We start from the raw sequence: 22001 nt of genomic DNA on the forward strand, positions 1-22001 counted from the left end.
GGAGGGGCCGGTGCGGGCAGGGGGCTGGCTTGGGTGTGGGATTGCTGCCCCTGGCCTCAGGGCTGTCTCCACCCAACCCCCCCTTACCCGCTCCAGACTGTCCTCCTGGATTCCACAGGAAAAACCACTTAAAGAGCTGGAGAACGGTTTGCTCGGGTTTGCTCCAAACACCTGGCACCTAGTTGAGACAGACTGGGGTGGGAGGCGCTTCCCGGCTCCTACCCTGTATTGTTCTGTGCTATTAGAAATCGGTTAGCCAGCCAGCAGGTATTACTTGTGTAACTGACATAGCTAATTAAAAAAAAAAAAGATCTGGTGCCGAATGGTGAGAATGGAGGTGACTCTGGACCTGCCTGGGCTCCTGCTGGGCTCCCAGAGGCTCCGAGAGAGGGCTCCTAAATCTCTGGATGTCCAAGCCAGAAGGGGCAGCTGCAACTTTCTGGCTCGATGCTCCCATTTTGCAGATGGAGAGTTGAGGGATGGAGAGAGGCGCCGTGGTTTGGGGCAGTCGCTGGCGAGAGCCCAGCACCAAACTGGGAGCCCAGACCTGGGTTCTGGACACCCACAGCTGGCAGTGAACCTGGAGCTGCTCGTCTGCCTCAGTTTCCCTCCTCTGAACAAGGAGTGGGGATGGGGTGGAGTGAGGTTTTTAGATGTTGGCACAGCCATCTAGAGGGTTTTTTTAAAAATTATTTTTATTAACAATTTAATGTATTATTTGCCCCAGGGGTACAGGTCTGTGAATCTTACACAATTCACAGCACTTACCATAGCACATACCCTCCCCAATGTCCATAACTCAGCCACCCTATCCCTACCCCCCTCCCCCCTGCAACCCTCAGTTTGTTTCACGAGATTTAGAGTCTCTTATGTTTTGTCTCCCTCCCAATCCCATCTTGTTTCATTTTTTTCTTTCCCGATCTAGGGTTGATTTTAGGGTAGACCTAGTCATCTCCTGTGGGGCCCAGCTGTCTCTCTGTCCCCTCCTGGATTCCCCCTTGTTCCTCACCTGCTCCCAGTCTGCACAGCGGCTTTTCCAGATACTTCTGAGGGGCTCTCAGACTCTCTCTGCCTTCGCCTCCCTCTGCCTCCCCCACTCTCTCTCTTCATCCCTCTCTCCCTCTGTCTTCTACTTCTTTCCAGGGCATCTTTGCTATACTTCTACCAGCAGGGAACAGGCATGGTATCTCCCAGAGTCCCACAGTGAGTCCTGAAGGCAGGACCTCAGGGCTCCCCATTCCAGCAGGCCCAGCCCCCTGCCCCTGCCAGAGTCTTCACACTCTCGGGCTCTGGCTGACCTTCCTCATCAGGTCACCTACTGGTCTGAGGGCCCAGGGAGGAGGAGGGCTTCCTCCATGAAGGCTTTTTGGCTTGTCTGGGTCCACAGGGCACTCTTGACTTTCTTTTTTTTTTTTTAAGATTTTTAAAATTTATTTGACAGAGAGAGATCACAAGTAGGCAGAGAGGCAGGCAGAGAGAGAGGAGGAAGCAGGCTCCCTGCTGAGCAGAGAGCCCGATGCGGGGCTCGATCCCAGGACCCTGAGATCATGACCTGAGCTGAAGGCAGAGGCTTTAACCCACTGAGCCACCCAGGCACCCCACACTCTTGACTTTCTTGATTCCCCCACAGTTGAGTCAGGAAGAGCTGAGCAGCCCGGGCTGGCTAGGCGATGGGTGGGAGACACAGAGGACCCTTCCATGGGGCTGTGCTGGAGGGGCCTGGCTCGTTGATACGAGGGAAGGGCCTCTGAGAATGGACAGGCAGGTGCCCATGGTGGGAGCCCAAGATCAGGTAGACTCATGTCCTATGTGTAGAGTGATGACATAGGGCCAGGTTAGGGGGGAGATGCCCTACACTGTGCCCTGAGGGGGACACTTCCTGTTCTGGGTGTGCAGACGGTTGTGGAAAGTTGTCCAGGAGTCCATGTGTCTGGATGAGGGCTCTGTGGGCACTGGTAGGAGGGTCCTGGGGGGCAGAGATGGTGGGTGGGAATCCCTGAGACCACTACTGGGGGAAAGAGTCTGCCATTGCTGGGGGAAACAGGGGTGTGCTCACTGCCAGACTGTGCCCTCTAGGACCTCAAGACAGGGAGGTCTGTAACCCAGATCCAGAGATGAGGTTGTCTCTCTCTCTCTGTCTCTCTCTCTCTCTCTCTCTCTCACACACACACACACACACACACACACACACACACACACTGAACCCCAGGGGCCAGGTGTACCAAAGGTGCCCAGCGTCTGAATGTCTCCCTGAGGCTGGGAGGATTCTGTGGGCCTCAAGTCCTCTGCACTTCACACTTGGGCCTATGAGGGCAGCAGGACTTGCAAAACCACCTGTGGCACATAAGGGCTGACAACAGGAAAGAATGAGATCCAGGATCTGGCGGCGGGGGGCGGGGTGGGGGGTGCTGACACTCACAAGGACAGAGGATCCAAGCTAGGACCTACCTGTCAGGCCCGGTGGGGACCCAGAGGGCTGGGGAGAACTCGGATGCCCAGAAGCAGGCTGTCTCCCCGGCTCACTCACAAAGAGCCTGGGGTGTGTAGGGCTGTGGAGCTCCAGAGAGAGCCACCTGCCAGACTTTGTCCGCTCTGGCAGAGGCAGAGAAATTTAGAACTTCGGGGCGTGTGGGTGTTCGTGGGTGTGCAAAGGTGAGTGTCTGCTCTGAACCAGCAGTCAGGGAGGCTGGGAGTCCCAAGGAGTTTTGTGGCCCCATACTTCTCTTGGCTCTTCCCCAAGCACTATACCTACCAGAGAGGCCCTGGGGCAGAAGGTATTGTCACCCCAACCCCGGGTAGACAGTGGGCTTTCTCCCCGCTATTTGAGACCAAGAGACCAAGAGGGTTTGAGCCCAGCAGAGAGAAGTCTTTCTTGGGCGGGGTGGCAAGGCTCCCACCATCTGTTAATGGCTTGGACAAATGCGGCGTCCTGCGGGGGAGGGGAGAGAGAACCTGCTCCCAGCAGCCCGGAGTTTCGATTGCTTGTGGGAGCACCGTGAGGCTGGCGGGCACACATGCCAGCCCCAGCTTAGCTCCAAATGCAGGGCCCAGGGGAGCTTCCTGTCCCCGTCAGTCAGCTCTGCTGAGAGCTCGGGGATGCTGAGGAGGAGAAGGAAGAAGGAGCCTAGCTGAGGGCCTCCCGTGACTCAGGGCCCCGGGGTGAGCACCAGCTGCCATGTCAGGACCACGCAGGAGAGCCCTTATGGAGAAGGCAAGGGTGGCACAGCCAAGTCAGCAGAAAAATGGTTCCTGCCTCCCTCAAACGTGGGGGCCAGAGCCTCCCAACAAGACCCAGGCCCTGCCTGGGCTGCAGTATGTCCTCTAAGACTCTCCCTGTCTCCTTGTACTGGTGACAAGTGTCTGTGCTTCCTGACGCCCCTGACAACAGCCACGGTCCCTGTTTATGGGGCTGGGGGTGGGGGCCAGACTTGGTGCCGCCTGTGTCTCCCCTCCATGAGTCTTCCTCGTCGGTCCTCGTCCAAACCCACCAGGCAGGAGCTATTATTCTCTCCCTTGCGGAAGTTACAGCAATTACAACTCTTTTGATCCCAGGGACCAAAGCCCAGCTCAAACAGACTTAACTCCAAATGACATGTGCTGGAGAAAAATCCAGGGGCCAGCACCGGCTTCAGGTCCCCGAGTGGATAACAGGCTGAGTCAACCTTGAACCCGTCCACCATGGTTGGGGAAGGCTTGACTGATCTGTCCCAGAGCTGGTGGGGCAGTCTGCTCCTGAGCAACTGGAGGGCAAAGAGTGGGGGGGTCCCCAGAGAGGAATGGGGTGACCAATAGGCAGATGACTCCTTGCTGAGTGGCAAAATGCTGAGGGCCCCCAGGAAGGCCAGATTTGGGCCAAGGGCTGGGCAGGACCCATAGAACCCCTCTTTCTGCTTTCTTGCCGTGCTCTGGGGTCCCTGGGCTGGCACGCCCACTCTCCAATCTTCCCTGCCTGTCTTCTGGAGGACCCCTGGCTTGTGCCTCGGGCCCTGGGGATGCATTTCCATCAGTGTCACCTCTGCTCTGGACTCTGGGGAGGTGCAGGGTGCCGGGGTTGGGACAGGGCTCCTCCAGCATAGGCCCTCCAAGCTGGGGCCCTGGGGTCCCCAAGCAGATTCTCACTGCGGTGACATAACTTAAATGGATAGGATGTAGTTATTTTTTAACATATACCAATAAAATTGTCTCTTGATTATTTTAGTCCCAATACAAATAGCCTCAATTAGAGCAGAAATAGGGCACGGGTTTATGGCTCCCATGAATCTGAAAGCGACCTCGGCTGTAAGGCAGAAAAAGTCACAGCTCCCACAAAACCCCGTCATGAATCCTGCGGCAAAGTGTCCCCAGTTCTGGCACAGAGGCAGCAGGCGGTGGGGCAGCAAGAAGGGACGCTCCGTGGGTCTCCCAGGCAAGGGATTGGCTCCAACGGCGGGCGGGTCCCAGGCCTGTTGGGAAAAGGGAGTCTCCAAGATCACAGGAAGAAGGCCAGATGTAAGGGTGAGGACACAGATCCACATACTGGTCCACACCCCTTCCCTACAGCCCGTTTGCCCGCCGTCCCTCTGTGGTGGGGTGAGAGGCCTGAGATCTCCAGGACCTGGAAGAACCCCGCTCTGGACTTCCCTTCCAGGCTGTCCTGGGCTTTTGGCTCTGCTCTGTGCCACCCCCCCCCCAAATCTCCCCAGCCAGCTGGACATCCCATTTCCCTTTATCAGAGAGCAGTTTCCACCTGCCGAGAAAGGCAGCCCTGTTGGAAAGACCAGCCCCTGACGTCCAGCTGCTTCCCTGTGTTACAGAAGGGGAAATGGAGGAACATCGGGGACAGAGTGGTCCACGTCCAGGATCACACAACAAAAGGAATGGCAGGTCAAGGGGATCCAAGGCTCTGCCTCCCAGCTCGGGAAGCCACAGGAGAGGGTCAGGACAGAGGAAGAGCCGGTACTCCTCAGCCAGAGACCAGGCCCTTACAGCTCTCTATTCCCTGACCCACCTACCTCTTCCCTGCACGTCTGCATGGGGCAGAGACCCCTGAGAGCCCGGGGAGACATCACCACACAGCCCTCCTCCCTGGTCCCGACTCAGCCCGGGGCCCCCTCCCCTAGGCCCACCACCCTTTCCCTCGGGAGACTCTCACCATCCCATCGCAGATTCAGAACCCACTGGGGGCCACCCACCCAGCGGACAGCACCCAGGCTCGGGGTCACAGAGCCAGCCTATCCCCAGTACCTGTGGTGACACACAGCTGTGCAGGGACAGAGGTCCTCAGGGTCCCCGAGGGGCTGGCATGTGGCAGAACCACGTCCAATGTGTGGGGTCAGCAATGGCCCCCCACCCCCAACCTGGCTTCTTGTTTTCTTTCTGAGGACCTTGTGCATTTTCCTCTCAAACTCCAGTGACTTTGGGAATTCTTTTTTTAAAAACTGGAATCGCAATAAAAAACATAGATAAACTTGGAGAAAGCCAGAACCTCCGCACCTGCAGGGCCTCCCCTCTCCCTCCCCCAAAAGAACTGTTTCCCTCAAACCAGCCACGTCTTATTGTCTTTGTTAATGCTGTAATGTTTTCTTCATCCGGGCCCTCCATGTGTAAGTTTATATCATTCGTTCCTTTGTCTGGTGTTGTGAAGGGGCCCTTTTTCATTCCATTCTCCAGTCAGCTATGCTCTGTTGTGTGGGCAGCTGTGGGTTTTTCTCCGAGTATCTTCCGTCTGACCGCTTCTCCCGGCTTTCTCAGTGACACTAATTGTTGCACAATCAGCTCGCTTGGATTTTCTAGGTAAACATAAACATATTATCTGCCAGGAATGATAATACTGTCTCTTCCTTCCTAATCTTTGTGCTGCTTTGCTTCATCTTTATTTGTAGTCTTATTGCATTGGCCAAGAACCCTTGCTTAAAAGCTGTGGAGAGAGAGGTCACTTCCAGCTGCTCAGTGAGGCTCCAGAGATGGGTCCTGAGGAGCCTCCCAGAAGTGTGCACTTGTCCAGGCTCGCTGCAGGGCCTCCCCAATGGCACCAATGTCTCCGTTCTCTTTCCCTGGGGAGGGGGGGAACCTTTCTTCCTTCTCCTCCTCTAGGAGGAGGCCAGCTTGGGGGTGGAGGCTGGCTCTGGGATGTGCTTGTGACGCTGGCCACACAGGCCCCCTAGAACTCGCCCCAGGGTTTTTATCTGAGGTAAGTGGGAGCAGTGTTCACCATGAGCTGGTGGATTCACACCTGGGCAGGTGTGAGGAACTACCAGGTCACCACGAAGATCCCAGGAATGTCACCAACAGAGTCGACCAGAGCCCAGATCCCAAAGATAGTGGTTGATTCCATCCCCGACCAGCCTGCCCTGGACAGGGTCCACTTGGCCCAAAGTGGATTGGGTGTTCTACACTTGTCCCCTCCACCAAAGACTTCCCCATGCCCAGCATCCTTCCAGGAAACCCACCTACTTTTCTGGCTTTAGTCAGCCCCAAGTGGTCTTTGCAGCTAGGTGGAGCTGGTCTGGGAGGGCTGCTTTGTTCAAGAGAATGAGAATGGGCAGACTGAGCTCCAGGAAAGCCCCTGGTTCTGACCAGTACAAGGACAGGTAACCAGCACTGTCCTCTGGGGGTGGAAACAGCAGGTGGGGGCTTCAGAGACAGATCCCAAGAACGGGACTCCTGCAAGCTTTGGGTCAGAATGCCCAGGGACAACGTGGCTTGAGCTGAGCCTTGGAGATGTTTTGAAGGGGGAGGGGCTGCTGGGGGGGGAAACCCAGGGGCGGGGGGGGGGGGGCGGGGGGGGGGGCAGGACTAAAGAGAGAGGACTGGGACCTGAGGCCCGGCTGGAGCAGAGTTGGGAGCCAACTGGCAAGCAGGCTGGAGAGTTTGGGTTTGACACCCAAAAAATAGAACATCACCGTGATATGATTTACTCCGGGTAGGTGATCATTGATTTAGGACTCCTGACAGGTGTGCTATTCTGAAGCCCGACAGAGAGCAACATTAAGTCCAGGAGCCCCCATTTTGCACTGAGCAATTGCATTTCTCTACGCCTGGCCAATTCTACAGCCAAAGCACTTTTATCCCCTGGAGGGAGTCAGGGTAGATTTGAATTAACCAGGAAGTTCTTTGATTGCTATTTTAAAAGTTCTTTCTGCTACCTGGTCTGACATAATAATTACCTGCCTGTGATTTATCTCAGGCAGATTATGAGCAATGATAGGGTTTGGGGTAGTAATTGAGTGTATCCAACACCTCACCTCGTCCCTCGTCATTTATTCCCTTGGGGAACCTGGTGTTCCCGGCCACCTTGCCGGCAGTGGCTGACAGCAGGAGAGGAGCATTTTGTAGGGAGTCTGGGCCACTCCGCACAGCACCCCCCCACCGCTGCATGGGCCAGCCCGAAGTGGTCTGTCCAGCTGGTTCTTGGCCTGGCACCCTGGAAGTCATGCCTTAGACCAAGACTTGTGGCTCAAATGCTAAGCTAGCCCTCTGTTCTCGTGGTGCTTCACCAAATGTTTGCTGGGCTCTGGCTGTGCATCTAGTCCTGTTCGGGGGACACATGTAGTCCTGTTCGGGGGAAACAGAAAGAGTCCTGCCCTCAGGAAGGAGGGAGGGAGAGTGGGTGCGCAGAGAGCCAGCAGACACATAACCAAATCGAATTTCAGAGATCCTCACGAGCTGTGGAGGAAATGCAACCGGGCTCAGGCAGGGCCCTCTGAAATAGGCAGTAGGTGTGAGAAACCCAGGACCCAGCCACGGAAAGGGCTGGAAGGAGCAGTCCAAGCAAAGGAGACACTGAAGGGTGTGGGAGGGCAGAATGAAGGTCAGGGGCTGTTGGGTGAGAAGTGCAGGGGAGGCAGAGGACTGGAGCTCAGAGCAGTGGGGGTGGGGGGATGAGCTACGGTCCTCCCTCTGCCGCATATTCGACTCTCCTGCAGGTGTGTGCAAATGCCCCATCTCCTCCCAGAGAAGGGCTCCCTGGGAAGGGGCCACAGTGAGAGAGCCCAGGACATGAGTTCAGAGCGTAAGAACCAGCACCATCAGCAGCCCTGAAGACGGGGCTGTATCATTGCAGGGCTCAGGGTTAAGAACGAGGCAAAGAGAGAGGAAGGAAGGAAGGAAAGAAGGAAGAAAGAAAACTGGGGGCCTCTGGGTCAAAGAGCAGGGAAAACTTCCTTCTTTCTTCCAGTCTTTACCTGTCTTGGTGGGAGTTTTTGTTATTTTTATTTTATTTATTTATTTTTTAAAAAAGATTTTATTTACTTATTTGACAGAGAGATCGCAAATAGGCAGAGAGGCAGGCAGAGAGAGAGAGGAGGAAGCAGGCTCCCCGCCAAGCAGAGAGCCCGATGCAGGACTCGATCCCAGGACCCTGAGATCATGACCTGAGCGGAAGGCAGAGGCTTAACCCACTGAGCCACCCAGGCACCCCTGTTATTTTTATTTTTATTGTTTTGCTATTTAATGCCTCCCTCCCCTGGGTGAGGGGATTCTTGCGGGCTGAATGCAGATCCTCATGGGCCCCCAGGCCGCCATCCTGTACCCCGGTTGGCCGAGGTCTCAGCTCATCTCCGCTGGGATCTGAAGCTCTCCTTGCCAATCACTTCCTTCCCTATTTTCTCTTGCAGACATTGCCCCTCCATAAACCTGTCGCATCCCTCACAGCATCCACTTCCTGGAGGACCCAAGTGGCCCAGAGGATGAGGCTACCACGGAGCTGCGAGGCGGGAGGAAGGGGACTGTGTGACCGAGAATGTCAGGCGGGGATTCCCGGCTCCTGGGGGCACCGTGCGCAGGAATGGAATGGATGGCACCGCCCAGAGTTGCACCTTGCACCTGCCAGACACTTGTAAGTGCAGCTAATGCGGGCTGCGTTGGATTCTCTGAATGGGAGCACATCCTTTCTTCTGTATCAGAGACCAAAATGTTCCAAAGCCAAGGAGCCCATGAGCAAAGGTACGTTTCTCCTCAGTAGCAACTGGCCCCGTCTGGAGGCCTTCTGAGCCTCCAACCCCAGGGGGTCCTGCTTTACTGAGAGCACAGCTCCAGTGCCGACACATCTGGCAGCCGCCCCCGTGTCCAGCAGCTGGTCGCGGAGAAGGCTGGCTTTGGAACCCAAGCCCAGGAGCTCCCAAGGAAAGCTGTTCTCAGTGCTATCCCATCCATGGCCACGGGTGGGTCCATAGGGGAGTCTTACCCCCACCTGCCCCGCACTGAGGGAGCCCAGGGCTTCCAAGCTAGAGACCTTGGGCCACGGCTGGCTGGGGAGGCTTGTTGGATGAAAGGACCAGGCTCATTGGTGCTGGTGGTCATTTGTAGACAGGGCCACAGCTCAAGGTGTGATGCAACAGAGGGCGTATTTCTCAACTAAGTTTCAGGAGGCCAGGAGGTGCCTGGGTGGGTCAGTCGTTAAGTGTCTGCCTTTGGCTCAGCTCATGATCCTGGGGTCCTGGGATAGAGCCCCGCATCGGGCTCCCTGCTCAGCAGGGAGTCTGCTTCTCCCTCTTCCACTCCCCCTGCTTGTGTTCCCTCTCTCCCTGTGTCTCTCTGGGTCAAATAAATAAAAATAAAAAAATCTTCTTAAAAAACTCTTAGGAGGGAGGCGCCTGGGTGGCTCAGTGGGTTAAAGCCTCTGCCTTCAGCTCAGGTTGTGATCTCAGGGTCCTGGGATTGAGCCCCCGCATCGGGCTCTCTGCTCAGCTGGAAGCCTGCTTCCTCCTCTCTCTCTCTGCCTGTCTCTCTGCCTACTTGTGATCTCTGTCTGTCAAATAAATAAATAAAATCTTTAAAAAAAAAAAAAAAAGTCTTAGGAGGCCTGGGGTATGTCCTGGTTCTGCCACCAGCTTCCTGGATAGCCCGAGGAGAGGTCTCATTAGCCCAGCCTGACCTCAGTGTGTTTATCCATAGAATGGGCATAATGACTTCTCCCCTCCTGGGTTTTCAGACACGTAGGTGAGGGCTGTGCTGGACTAAGGCCAGACTGCTGGGTGGCTGGGCCTCTGTGGCCACATGTCCCTCGTGGGCCTAGGTGGCTCACAGGCCATGAGCCCACAGGGGAGGGAAAGGAAGAACAAAGAATAATCTGCAGGGTTCCGGCTCTAGGAACAGAAGAGCTGGTGGTTGTACCATTGATCAGGGTGGGGAAGTACAGGGTAGAGGGGTAAAACCTGGAGTCCGGTTTGGGCCATTACAGAGACTGGGCAGCCTTGGTTCCAGAAGCTTACCTCCAGATCCTCTTCTAGTACCAGTCCTTGTCCTCGCTGGGCAGAAGAGGCTCCATGACCTGGAGTGGAATGCAGCTGGCTCCTCTCCCTCGCTCCAGGGGTGGGACATGACCCAGATCCACCAATGAGAGGACCTCATTCCATTGGCCTCCCCAGCTGGTTCCGGGATGGGCGTGCAGCCCCTACCAGCTGACCAGTACCCTCCCTGAACTTTGGGGAATGAATTACCGGCTTCCTATGGGATGACAAGCTGTTGTGGGGAAGTAACTTTGGACAATGCTGTGGACTTCTTGGCTGTCCCAGGGAATCAGCCTGCCTGAGAAGGAAGACAAAGAATACAAGACAACAGAGCCTGGGTGGGAAGGTTAGACTCCTGATGATAAGCTCTGGACCCTGGCATCTGGCTGCACTTGATGCAAAAGTACTTTGGACTTCCAAGTCGGGCAAGTCAGTAAGTTCCTTTTTTCTTTCATGCTACAAAGGATACTCAAACAGTTCGTCAGTGCCCCGTACTGCATGGACACAGTGAGAAACAACGTGAGCCAGACAGACATGGTTGAGCTCTTCGGGAGCTTAGGGGTTGATCAAGAGAGGGTTTCCCCCCTCTGCCATGACTCCAACAGGAGCGTGTCACTCGGATCTTTGCAAGAGACGTGAACAACACCGCGGACGGTGTCTCTGAGCCGTTTTATGGAAAATGCAATCTACACGTTTGAGTTGTGTCTGTTGAACCTCGGCAGAAACTGAGGGCAGAGAGTTCAGTGGCGAAAACAGGTCTGGGTGAAAATGCAGAAATAATCCGCTGCTGTGTAACCTTCTGGTGATCAGAACTGAAACGGGGGCGGGGAGAACAGGGCTTGCGGGGTCCCCATCTGTGAATTGGTGGCTTGTCCCCTGAGCAGCCTCTTTGGAATGCTAATTATCCCGGGTGTACTCTTGACAAAAGGAACTTGGGAGATAATTTTTCAATGTTTAGCTTTTTAATGACGAAGATAATATCAGCGCCTTAGCAAACATTTGGAAAACAGAGAAGACTATCCCTTATAATCCCACAACCCTAATACAAGCATTGTTGAAAATATTATTTGGGGACCATCGTGGTGGAGTCTTTGGTGTTGGTTGATAAGCCCATGTGATGTGTTCATTATTCCATTCAGGGCTGGCCCTGATCCTGGCTACGCACTGCAACTTGAATCTTCCAGTGAGAGATTGTGGGTGACCCAACGGGGCGACCCATCCTGAGTATGAGGAGGGGGCGGCACCCCACATAGGAAAGGTCACATGTCTCCAGGTTGGGGAGAGGGTGGACAGGTGTGCACGCTCTCTCTGCACACCCTAGAGAGGGCTCTGGGGTCTATGCAAGCATCCTGGGAATAAATCTCTCGTTTCCACTTGGGTCCTCCCTGCCCCGTGGGTTCCTCAGAAGGGGTGTCCCCTCATGTCCCGGTGTGAACTCAGGCCCTAAAACCAATAACAAGTGTCTCAGCAAGGGACAGAAGGGGGGAGGACACAGCCCAGGGTAGAAGGCCAGGTAAGAAGGAGGCAGAGACTGGAGTCTCAAACCAAGAAGGATAGGGCTTCCGGGGGCCCCCAGTAGCTAGGGAAGAGGCCTGGACCTGTTTTCTGTCCCAGTCTCTGGAAGGAACCGGCCCAGCAGACAGCTTCCTTTGGTTCTTCTGGCCTCCAAAACCACAGGAGAATAAATTGTTGTTTTGAGCCCCCTAGCATGGGGTGATTTGTTATAACAACCCTAGGAAGTCAGTACACCAGGGGCACCCACTCAGGGGCAGGGGCACTCCCTCCCTAGTGGCTGGCCAAGTGCAGCGTGCCCGGGGCCTCATCAGAAAGCCTGAATGAGTCTTCTAGCATCCTGCCAGCCTTTCCCTCAAGGATAAAGAGCAGAGGATATGCAGAACACCAGACCCAGAGGCTCAAAAAGACAGATCTTAGCAGCCACAGCCATAGGACAAAGAGGGGCGGTACACCCATGCTCCACTCCTCGTGTGGAGGTGATGGGGGGGGGCGGCTCATGGGGCGGACCAGCGAGCAAGCAGGGCTGGGCAGTTGGAGAAGGGAAAATCAGCAAAAAGCAGGTGGGGGTGGCTACTGGGAGCTTCTGGAAATAGGCCCCATCCTCCCCCAGAAACTGGGACCCGGGGGCCCCTATCCTCCCGTATTGGCAGGAACGAAGGGCACATTTCTAGGACAGCCTTCAGCTTTCCCAGGCAGGAAGAGAAAGAAGGCCCCAGGCACAGGGCCTAGAGCTGTTAGAAACCATGAGAGGCGGGGCTCACGTCTGTTAGGCTGGGTGTCCTGACTTTGTGCTGAGGCTACAGGCCTTACATGATGAGGGAGCACGAGGCTGGCTGAAGACAAAGCAAAAGCTGGTGCCTTGCACCCCCCTCCATCTGCTCCCCCTCAGTCCTATGTAGAGCATCTCTCAGGCAGCCCTGACTGCCATGAACAATAAGCAAATAGTTAACTTGCAGAGCTCACAATCCTGTTAGACAGGAGTCTCCCTTGGCTTACAAATGTCCTAAATCTCACTAGCAAAGACGATTGATAGCAGGATTGTGACATCCCACCAAAATGTCTCCCAACTATCTTAATGTTAATGGCTGGTCTAAAGACAACATTGATCAAGCCGCAAGGGCAAGGCCTCCGGTAGGCCTCTGACATCTTGGCACCTTGTAGGCCCTCTTTAGCATATGAAAACTCCGTTGAAACCTCCCTTCCCCTCATCTTCCCCCAACCGCAGGGTACATAACCTGCCACCCCTCACAACCCTGGGCAGCAGCTCTTCCTGCCCACGGGTCCTGTCCCCGTGCTTTAATAAACCACCATTTTGCACCAAAGAGGTCTCAAGAATTCTTTCTTGGTCATCGGCTCCAGACCTCAGCCCACCGAACCTCACCTAGGTTCTAGAACTTCATCGTTACAGACCAGGGTTGGGGCCCAGCTGAGAAGGGAGCTCCAAGAAGCCCACGTTCAGACAAAGAGAGAGGCTGGGGTCAAGGAGACAAGGTCAATAGGCTCTGTGCCCTCCTGGTGGGCGGTTCTAGTCAGGGAAACAGACAGCAGGGCTCATGGGGAGCGCGGGACGAAAAGGAAGGGGCAGGAGGCACGGGGAGAAGGACACCTCAGCAGAGGAGAGGCAGGGGAAGGAGGGGGCGAGGGAAAGAGTCCAGGGTGTCCCTGAAGGTGCTAGAGGCAGGGAGTGTCAGGGAGCACGAGGGTCCGAGGTTGCAGGGACAGGTACTTCCTGCTTGGTGCATGAGGTCTGGAAGCAGAAGAGCCAGCGCTGGGGATGTGTGGGTGGGGAAGGGGGTGGGGGCGGGGCACAGAGAATGATGGCTCCGGAGCTGAGCACAGGAGGCGCGAGGAGCCGTACCCGTGTTGGAGGCCCCACGCCCGGAGGACTCAGTGGGGGTTTGGCGTCAGGTGGGATGCAACTTTGTTAAAAGCTTTCCAGGCAATTCTAAAAGGCAGTCCTGCCTGCATTAGTTTCGCCTAAGGGTAACATGGCATCCCCGGAATGCTGTGAGCGGCTGGGAGGGACAAGGTGAGATCTCTTTTATGTAAAGGATCACTGGGCAGAAGCTGGGAGAGCTTCGTGGAAGGTTCGAGCGATAACCCTGGTGAGAGAGCACGAGCGAGAGCTTGGTCCAGGGCAGTGTGTGGGAGAGGGACAGGAGTGCCAGAACTATCTAGGAGGAGAGCTGGCACCACATGCGATGTACTCATGAAAGTGAGATGACATCAGATTTCTGGGTGGACGGCTGGCCGCAGGGTCCCCGAGATGGGGCGTATCAGTGGAGGTCAAGGAGTGGCTGCTTGAAGTTAGTGGTCTTGCCCAAAGATTCCTGAGAGGCCCGATGATTCCTTTGGGCAAAAGAAAAGGAGCCAAGGGAAGAATTTAGCTCCGGGATAAAGCTGCTGTGTTACGGAGGTGGGGGGAGGGGTGGCCCATGACAGGAGGGGTGGGCCGATCTCTTCCCAGTTTTAAGAAGGGGGTAGGGGGTCCCCAGGACCCTATGGCACCAGGAGGCCAAGTGGGACAAGGTGGAAAGGATCCGGGCAGGTCTGGGGCAAGGGGAATGTTGGAAGGAGGGGATGAGGAGCCTGGGCTGACCTGGGCTGGCCTCCTGTCTGCACCTCTCAGCACCCAGGTGTCAGGATCCAAGGTGGCCTTGGAGATTCAGAGGCACACATTGCCAGCAGGATGCACATATTCAGCTGACTTGAAAATGAACCTGGCAATTCAGACCTCTTCTCCTTCCCTCCTTTAGTAAGAACGGCAAACGCTTCCCTCACCTTCCTGGTCCTCGTCCTGGAGGCAAGGGAAGGGGCCAAGCGCTTTTTGGGGCTTGCGGGCCCCACTGTGTCTGTTGCAGCTGCTCAGCTCTGCGGAGTCCAAAGCAGGCATGGAATCTTCGAGCACACTCCCCGCCCATCCCACTCCTCACCAGGCTTCTGAGGCTCCGCCTCTCCCTGGCCCGGATTCCACCATATGAGAACGTGACTTGATTTACCCAATCTGTTGTTGCCTGGATGGCTCCGGTCTGTGGGTTTCCTGAGCAGTACCGTCATGAGAAGTCTGGCCCGTGTCTGCCGGTAGATGTCTCCCTGGGAGTGGGGTGGGCCGCGTCAGAGGTGAGTCGTGTGTTTTAAGGTTGCAGAGAGATGACTTCTTTTTCAGGTTTCATGGCTCATCCAGGCTTAATGTGAAGATGGAGCCAGGATTTGGGGGGTAAAGGGAGGAAAGGGACAAGGAGGTTGAGGAGGCAGGGCCCGTGCCAGTGGCCTTCAGGAAGCAGTAGCAGAGTAGACGGATGTGGACCCTGGGGGGAGCTGGTTGTGAAGTTGATCAGAAAAGAGGGCACCCTGCCCGCTTACCACATCCTCGTGGGGGACCCTTCCCCCGCAGTCCCCACCGACGGATTTGGGGAGGACTCTGTCTCAAAGCTCTCTCAGTCCTGACTTTCAGTGGCGTCAACCAGGGAGGTTTCAAAAATCCCTGGGTCCGGTCTCCATTCCTGGGAAATCTGACTCAGTTGGTCTGGGGGGAAGCTAGGCACTAGCTTGTAAAGATTCTAGAGGATTCTACCAGAAGCCGAGACAGAGCAACCAGGAGGCCTCGTGTCGTGGGTGGTCCCTGAGATCATGACGGATTCCCAAGAATCTAACTGCCCAGTGAAGCCCACCCACCCTTTGGCGAACCTGTCAGGCAGACTCTCAAAAGTGCACTGGAGCCAAGGAACGTGGAAAGGACCTCACTGGAAGAGTGGGAGGCGGCTCTCCGGACTTGCTGAGACCAGGCTGGCTGAAGGACCCCGGGGGGACAGCCCCTGCCCAATGGCCCCGTCGACACTGGCTCTGGTCAAATCCTGCTCAGCAGCCCGTCCTGGTTCTCACTGGTGCTCTCACAGCCCGCGGAAACTTTTCTGGCTAAGCTGGATCCTGGGCAGGGCTCTGGCCTGGCCGTGCTTGGGGTCTACACATCTAGCAGGCCTCAAGAGAGAAAAGGTGTTGGGCTGCTGGGCAGCTACAGTGACAGTGCCTTCATGGGCCCTGGCAGAACGGAAGGGGCTAAGCAGGGCATGATGGATACCCCCAAGCGGAAAATGGTCAGTGACCACCCATCGCAGATCCTTCTTACTTCTCTCCGGTGGTTTAGATTCTGCATTTAGAGCCCCAGTAACATAGAGCCCAAGTGAGCTCTTAGCTGGGCGCCCCTGGGTCCCACAGAACAGAGACTGACCCAATGATGTCCATGGCCACTTCCCTAAATTGTCCTGCTCTTCTCACCGAGAGTGTGACCCTCACCAGCCAGTTTGGGCGCTGTCCCATCTTGCTGTGGCCACAGTTGGCATTTTCTGGTTGGGGGTGACAGCCCCTCGATGAGCTGGCTTTGAAGTCATTCAGGGTAGATGAGGTTTCCTGGAGTCCCCTGGGCTTTCCAGAAAGAGCACAAGACACATCAGTTCCCCTGGGAGCCCAGGTGCCCCTCTGGGGTCTCGGGGAGGAGTGGTCAGGCAGGTGAGCCTGAGTCAGAAAAGCAGCTTCCTCTGCCCTCCCCCAGCCCACTGGGCTGCTCCCTCACTCCCCTCCCCCTCTCTCTGGGCTCAGGTGCTGGGAGGATTCTCGGAATCCATGGAAACCACAGAGGAAGCTGGAAATCAGAAGGGAGGAGGGGGCTGAGCTCCTCTCGCAAATCCTGGGGAGAGGGCGGAGGAGGGGTCTGCTCCTTAAGGAGTAAATGCCTGAAACCCCATGTCTGTTTCCCTGCCTGCCTGTCCACTAATGCATTGGCTCCCCGTGTCCCTCAAGGGCTGTGGGGACAAGGGCAGGAGGACTCTTTCTTTGGGAGGAGCTAGCAGGCTCTGGGTTGAGGGGCAAGGGTCAGGGTAGGGGGAGAGGAGATGGGGAACAGGAGTTGGGGGACTGAGGATCAGGTAGTGGTTGGTGCGGTGGAGTGGGGTCAAGGGTCACAGGGTCAAGGGTCAAGGGGCTGTGGGGGTGAGGCTTTGAGAGGAGCTCCTGGTGGAGGAGGAGGCTGGGAGATGGCGGTCAATAGGGAAGCGGCAGAGTTTGGCAAGTGGGGTGGGGGGTCCTGGTGGGGGGCAGGAGTGGCCTGGTGGGGTTGGCCACGTGGAGTCCAGGCTCCCAGGAGCCAGCGTAGTCCCCCCACCCAGCAGCCCCAACTACCCACGGAAGTGGGGAAGCCGAGGCTTTCCATTTTAGGGAGGCTCCGTCTCTGCTGATTCTCTGTTCGGCCCCATTTACTCATGTTCCGTGTTTTGCCTCTGAATAAGCCAAAGAAAGTCCAATCCCGCTTCCGGGGGTGGCGGGGGGGGTGGGGGAGCAAGGAAGTTCATCAATCTCAGTTTCATCCTCGGCCCCAGACACCTGCGAACACCGAAGAAGAGCCAGATCCTCAACATGGTCTGGGACGTTAGCTTCAAATACGCCTCAGCTGACCCTGGCACCCACACCCCTACTTTCGGTACTTTCTGGAATAACTCCTGCTGTTTACACGACACTTGCCTTCGATCAGATCCTACCCTAGGAACAGGTACCCTAGACCCTCTTTTATTTATTTCATTTTATTCTATTCTTTTTTTTTTTTTAAGATTTTATTTATTTATTTGACACAGAGAGAGAGATCACAAGTAGGCAGAGAGGCAGGCAGAGAGAGAGGGGGGAAGCAGGCTCCCTGCTGAGCAGAAAGCCCGACACAGGGCTCGATTCCAGGACCCTGAGATCATGACCTGAGCTGAAGGCAGAGGCTTTAACCCAATGAGCCATCCAGGTATCCCCGTTTTATTCTATTCTTAAAAGATTTTATTTACTTAATTTAGAGACAGAGAGAGAGAGCACACACACACGTGTGTGTGAGTCAGGGGAGTAGAGGGAGAGGGAGAGAGAACCTCAAGCAGACTCCCATGGAGCACGGAGTAGGCTGCGGGGCTCTTGACCCTCAGACAGGACCTGAGCTGAGACCAAGAGTACCAAATGACTGAGTCACCCAGGCACCCCACCCTCGACCCTTTTCTAGTATAAACCCCCAGCCCCGAACAAGGAGACTCACTCTGCTTTCCTTTCCTTTCTGAGTCTCCCAGACACTCTGTCTGCTCTTCTCTACCTGTCACACTATTCAATAAACTCTGTTTTTGCTTCCTCTGGCTTGCGGATGATTTCTATCCTGCGTGAACCTCTCGGCTGGCCCTGTGGGACCCTCCTCTGGGGTTCTCAGACCCATGCTGCCTGCGTCACGTCTCTTCTCTTGGCACTGCCCCGGAATGATCTGCCCATGATCCTTGTCAATAAGAACCAGGCCTTCTCCTTCAAAACACAAACCAACCAACCTCCCTTCCCTGACCGGGTCTGACTGTGACTCTGGAGCTGGGCATAGGGAGAGCACCATTGTGGAGACAGGCCAGAGCGGAGGCACGCAGGGGACCGCTGGGAGGCTCCAACAGATTCTGGATTAAAACAAGCTCCCCAGTTTGCAAGAGACCCCCCCCCCCCAACACACACAGGCTACAGCCCTTCCCGAGATAGAGATTTTCTTTTTTAAAGTGGTTTTATTTATTTCTGATGACACAAATGATGAGTGACATCCTCCTTTCTAAGAAATTATACCACTAAATCAAGTTCCATCCCTTTCTGATTTCTCCTGCAGAACCATCCCCCACTCCTTGAAGACAACCTTTGGTTTATCTTCTTCCAGACCTTGTAAGTGCTTTTACAACAGAAAACATGCATCTGCAGAGAATTCATAGAACAGTCTATTGTTTTATGGGTTTGTAAACATTAACGACATAACATGGCGTACGTTGTGCTTCTGACTTTTCACTCAACAAAGTGCTGTTGGGACTTCTCTGTGTGGATACCTGTAGATCTAGGACATTCCCCCTAACTGCTCTCCCAGCACGCAAGCAGATGGGAGTTATGAACTCAGGGATTGCTTCCCATTTTTCACTATCACAAATAATCCTGCAGTGAGAATGCCGGTTTATATCTCCTTGTGCTCACGAGGAGGGGGAGGCTCCAGGTGGATGGTGAGCGCTGCGATTACAGGTCAGGAGGCTGAGTTTTAATTTTTTGGGTTTTAATAGCGATCACTAAAGTGCTCTCCAAATGAGCCGTTCCAATTTATTTCCCCAAGGCTTTATAGCGTTTGTCTCCGCAAGCTTTACTCTGTGTCAGTCTTAGAGTGGAACGGAGGGGCTTGCGGGTTCTCTGGCCAGGAGGCGGGGGCCCCGTGGGTACCAGTACTTGGCCAGGCCAGCGAGCTGTCTTGATTAGGCTGTGGGAAGGGCAGAAGGGGGCCTCATGGGCAGGAGGGAAGATGAAAGTGCCTCACTTGGGGGAGGAAGGGGATAAGCATGTGAGCGCTGGTGGTTGATGAGCTCAGGCTTGATGACCCGTGCCTACCCCTCATCCCTGGAGGAGTGGCTGGCTGGGTCCAACCTCAGCCCACTAAATCAGGACCTCTGAGGGGTGGCTCCCATGTCACCTCCCCTCTCTCCTCCCCAAGCCCCCCACCATCCTGCCCAAAAACACACCGGCAGATCTTGGAACTTATCCAAGTTGGGTGCACCTTCCCTAGAGGACTTGGACCCTGCAGAAAGGGGCCCTGATCTTCACATAACAAGTGCTCCTTTGTGATAGAAGTGACAGAGCCTGCCCTTGGTGCTAGATTCTAAGCTAAAACTGGCTTTCTGTCCTGCCGGTTCTGTAGACTGGAGCTCAGGGAACAAACACAGAAATTCCAGGAGCTCTCCTGAGCCCAGAGTTGGCCACCTTCCCCCTCAGGCAGACGTGGTGCCCGCTGGAAATGATCAGTCCCTTCTCCTCCCAGAGCCCTGTGAAGTAAGGCCTGGCTGTCACTCCCGCTCCCAACCTGAGGCTGGGAGCAAGGGGGTGGGGGGAGCCCCAGGGACACCCAGTGCTCAGAGGTAAGACAGCTGGTCCTGCAGGCGAATTCGTGGTCTGTTTCCACTGTGAGCTGATCTTCAGTAAAATCTCCCTCAAGCCCTCAATATTGATCTCCGAGATAGGGAAATAAAACTGTGACTTTCCCAAAGACTGTTTGAACGGAATGTTCAGGAAAGATGAGGAGGGACTGAGGCCCCTGCCGGCTTATCACCCTGCTGGTGAACCTGACGTCTGAGGCCTCGCCAGTGCTACCGTCTGGATGGAGCATGGCAGTGGCAACTTCCAGGCTATCTATTAATCTTTGCGAAAGATGCTCTGAATATAATGGCCAGTGCTCGGAAGTGGAGCAGGGCGCTCCTCTTGGACGGTCCCGATCTTGGACTTGGGCAGGTGTCTCCACAGCAGGGATAAACGCCCTGCTGACTGTCACTTCTCAGTTACCCATCCAGGCCCCTCTGGGTGTAATCCCATGGCGGGTGGGATTACATGCCCTGGGATGTGACAGTGTAGCCAAGTCCCCAGGCTATAGGATCACTGGCTTTTGGGGACAAGCATTGTTCCATGGATATAATCATTTCCATTTAATTGGCTCCAGCCCCATCTCTATGACGTGGGTCCTCCAGTCTCCTTGGAAATCTCTTCCAGGGATCGTGGGGGGTGCCCAGAAGGATTCTTATCCCACTTCCTGTTCTTCTAATCTGCTTCCCAGGAAGCCCCACAGATGGACCCCCGTCCCTGCACTACCACCACCCAGCCTCGCACAGCCACGCAGCTGTGGGGCAGTGCTGCCTCTGGGGGGCGGTCCCCAAGTTAGCGCAACCATGCGGTGGGGGGACAGGATCCACGTCCCTGTGACCTTCTCCAAGCTGAAGCTGGGCTGTGCTCTAGGCAGGGGTGAGGTGAAGGTGACACTTCTTCCCCAGGGCCCCACAGCAGTGGTCCTCACACCTGACCCCGCAGCTCCCGGAGTTCCTAGCGCAAACAGCCCCCATGGCGTCGGCTCCCAGCCTCAGCTCTGGGGCGGAGCCCTGGGCTCTCCTCCCTCTGCCCTGTATTGGTTCTGATAAACTGGTGGAACAAGTCATTCAATGTAATGGTTCTAAGCAATCATTTATGCAGTTCAGGATTCTGGGGGCCGTCTCGCCGGTCTCTGTTGGACCCATTCATGAGTCTGCATTCGGCTCTCAGGTTGACTGGAGGCTGAAGATCTGGGCCAGCCTAGCCTGTATTCTATGTCTGCTAGTTGGCGGGCTGTCCCATAGGTGTCTTACCTTCCAGCAGACCAGTCAGGGCATCTCCACAAGGTGGTAAGTCTTCTGAGAATGGCAAGAGAGCAAGCTCCCATAGGTGAGCGCCTTCCAAGGCCTGTGCCTTTGCTAATGTCCTGTTATCTGAGGTAAGTTGAGTGGCCACCCCGGATTCAAGGGCTGGAGAAATGGACACCGTCTCTCTGCGGGAGGGGCTGCTATATCATTAAGCAAGAGTGTGGACGCAGCGAGAAGACTTTGAGGGCAATATTGCCATCTGTATTATGTCCTTAGGCCTTCTCACAAAGCTCTGGCGGCCCCTCTTCTCCACAGGCAAATCCATGCCCACACACGGAGCCCCTGCAGACTGAAGTTCCAGCCCACATGCAGGGCGCCCAGGGCAGGTTCAAGGTAGTCAGGCAGCCCCAGACCCAGCCAGCGTTCTTGAAGGGAGTGAGCCCTGGCCGCCTGGCCTTGGGGTTATGGAACTCGCTTCTTTGTGTCAGAATTGCTCTCTAGGAGGACAGGGCTGAGAGTGACTTCACAGGGCATGGGATAATGGGTCTGGTCCTTTCCTAATGCCCTAATACTTCTCGTCTGATCGTTGACATAAGGCTGGTAGTCATCATGAGCCAGGGGCTGTGCTGTGTCTCATAGGACCAGCCTATCTCACCTTCACAACAATCCGCAACAATCCTCCAAACTCAGACCCATCACCCCCACTTTACCAAGAAGGAAGCTGAAGCTCAGAGAGGTTGAGTAACTTTCCCAGTGCCACACAGTGAATAAATAGCAAACCTAGGCATGGGATCTAGTTTCCTATATCCACCTTCCTAACCATTGTGTAAATGTTCTCTAATAAATATCACAGTAACAAAAGGGACTCCTGCCACATTTGTATCTACTGTCTCCCAAGACCTCATTTCTCCCTCGGAACTGCCCCATAGGGAGGCAAAGACATCTTGTCTCCCTCTCCAAATGGGTAAAGTGCAAACCAGAGAAGTCAGAAGACCGGGCTTTTGAAGGCCAGGTACTTCTTTCCCCATGACATGGTTTCTAATGGGCCACTTTGTGCTTGGGGAATATTTCTTTGTCAGTGACATACAGGCAGGGCCAGGCA

Source organism: Mustela nigripes, chromosome 17, assembly GCF_022355385.1.
Source record: "Mustela nigripes isolate SB6536 chromosome 17, MUSNIG.SB6536, whole genome shotgun sequence".
Classification (NCBI taxonomy): Eukaryota; Metazoa; Chordata; class Mammalia; order Carnivora; family Mustelidae; genus Mustela; species Mustela nigripes.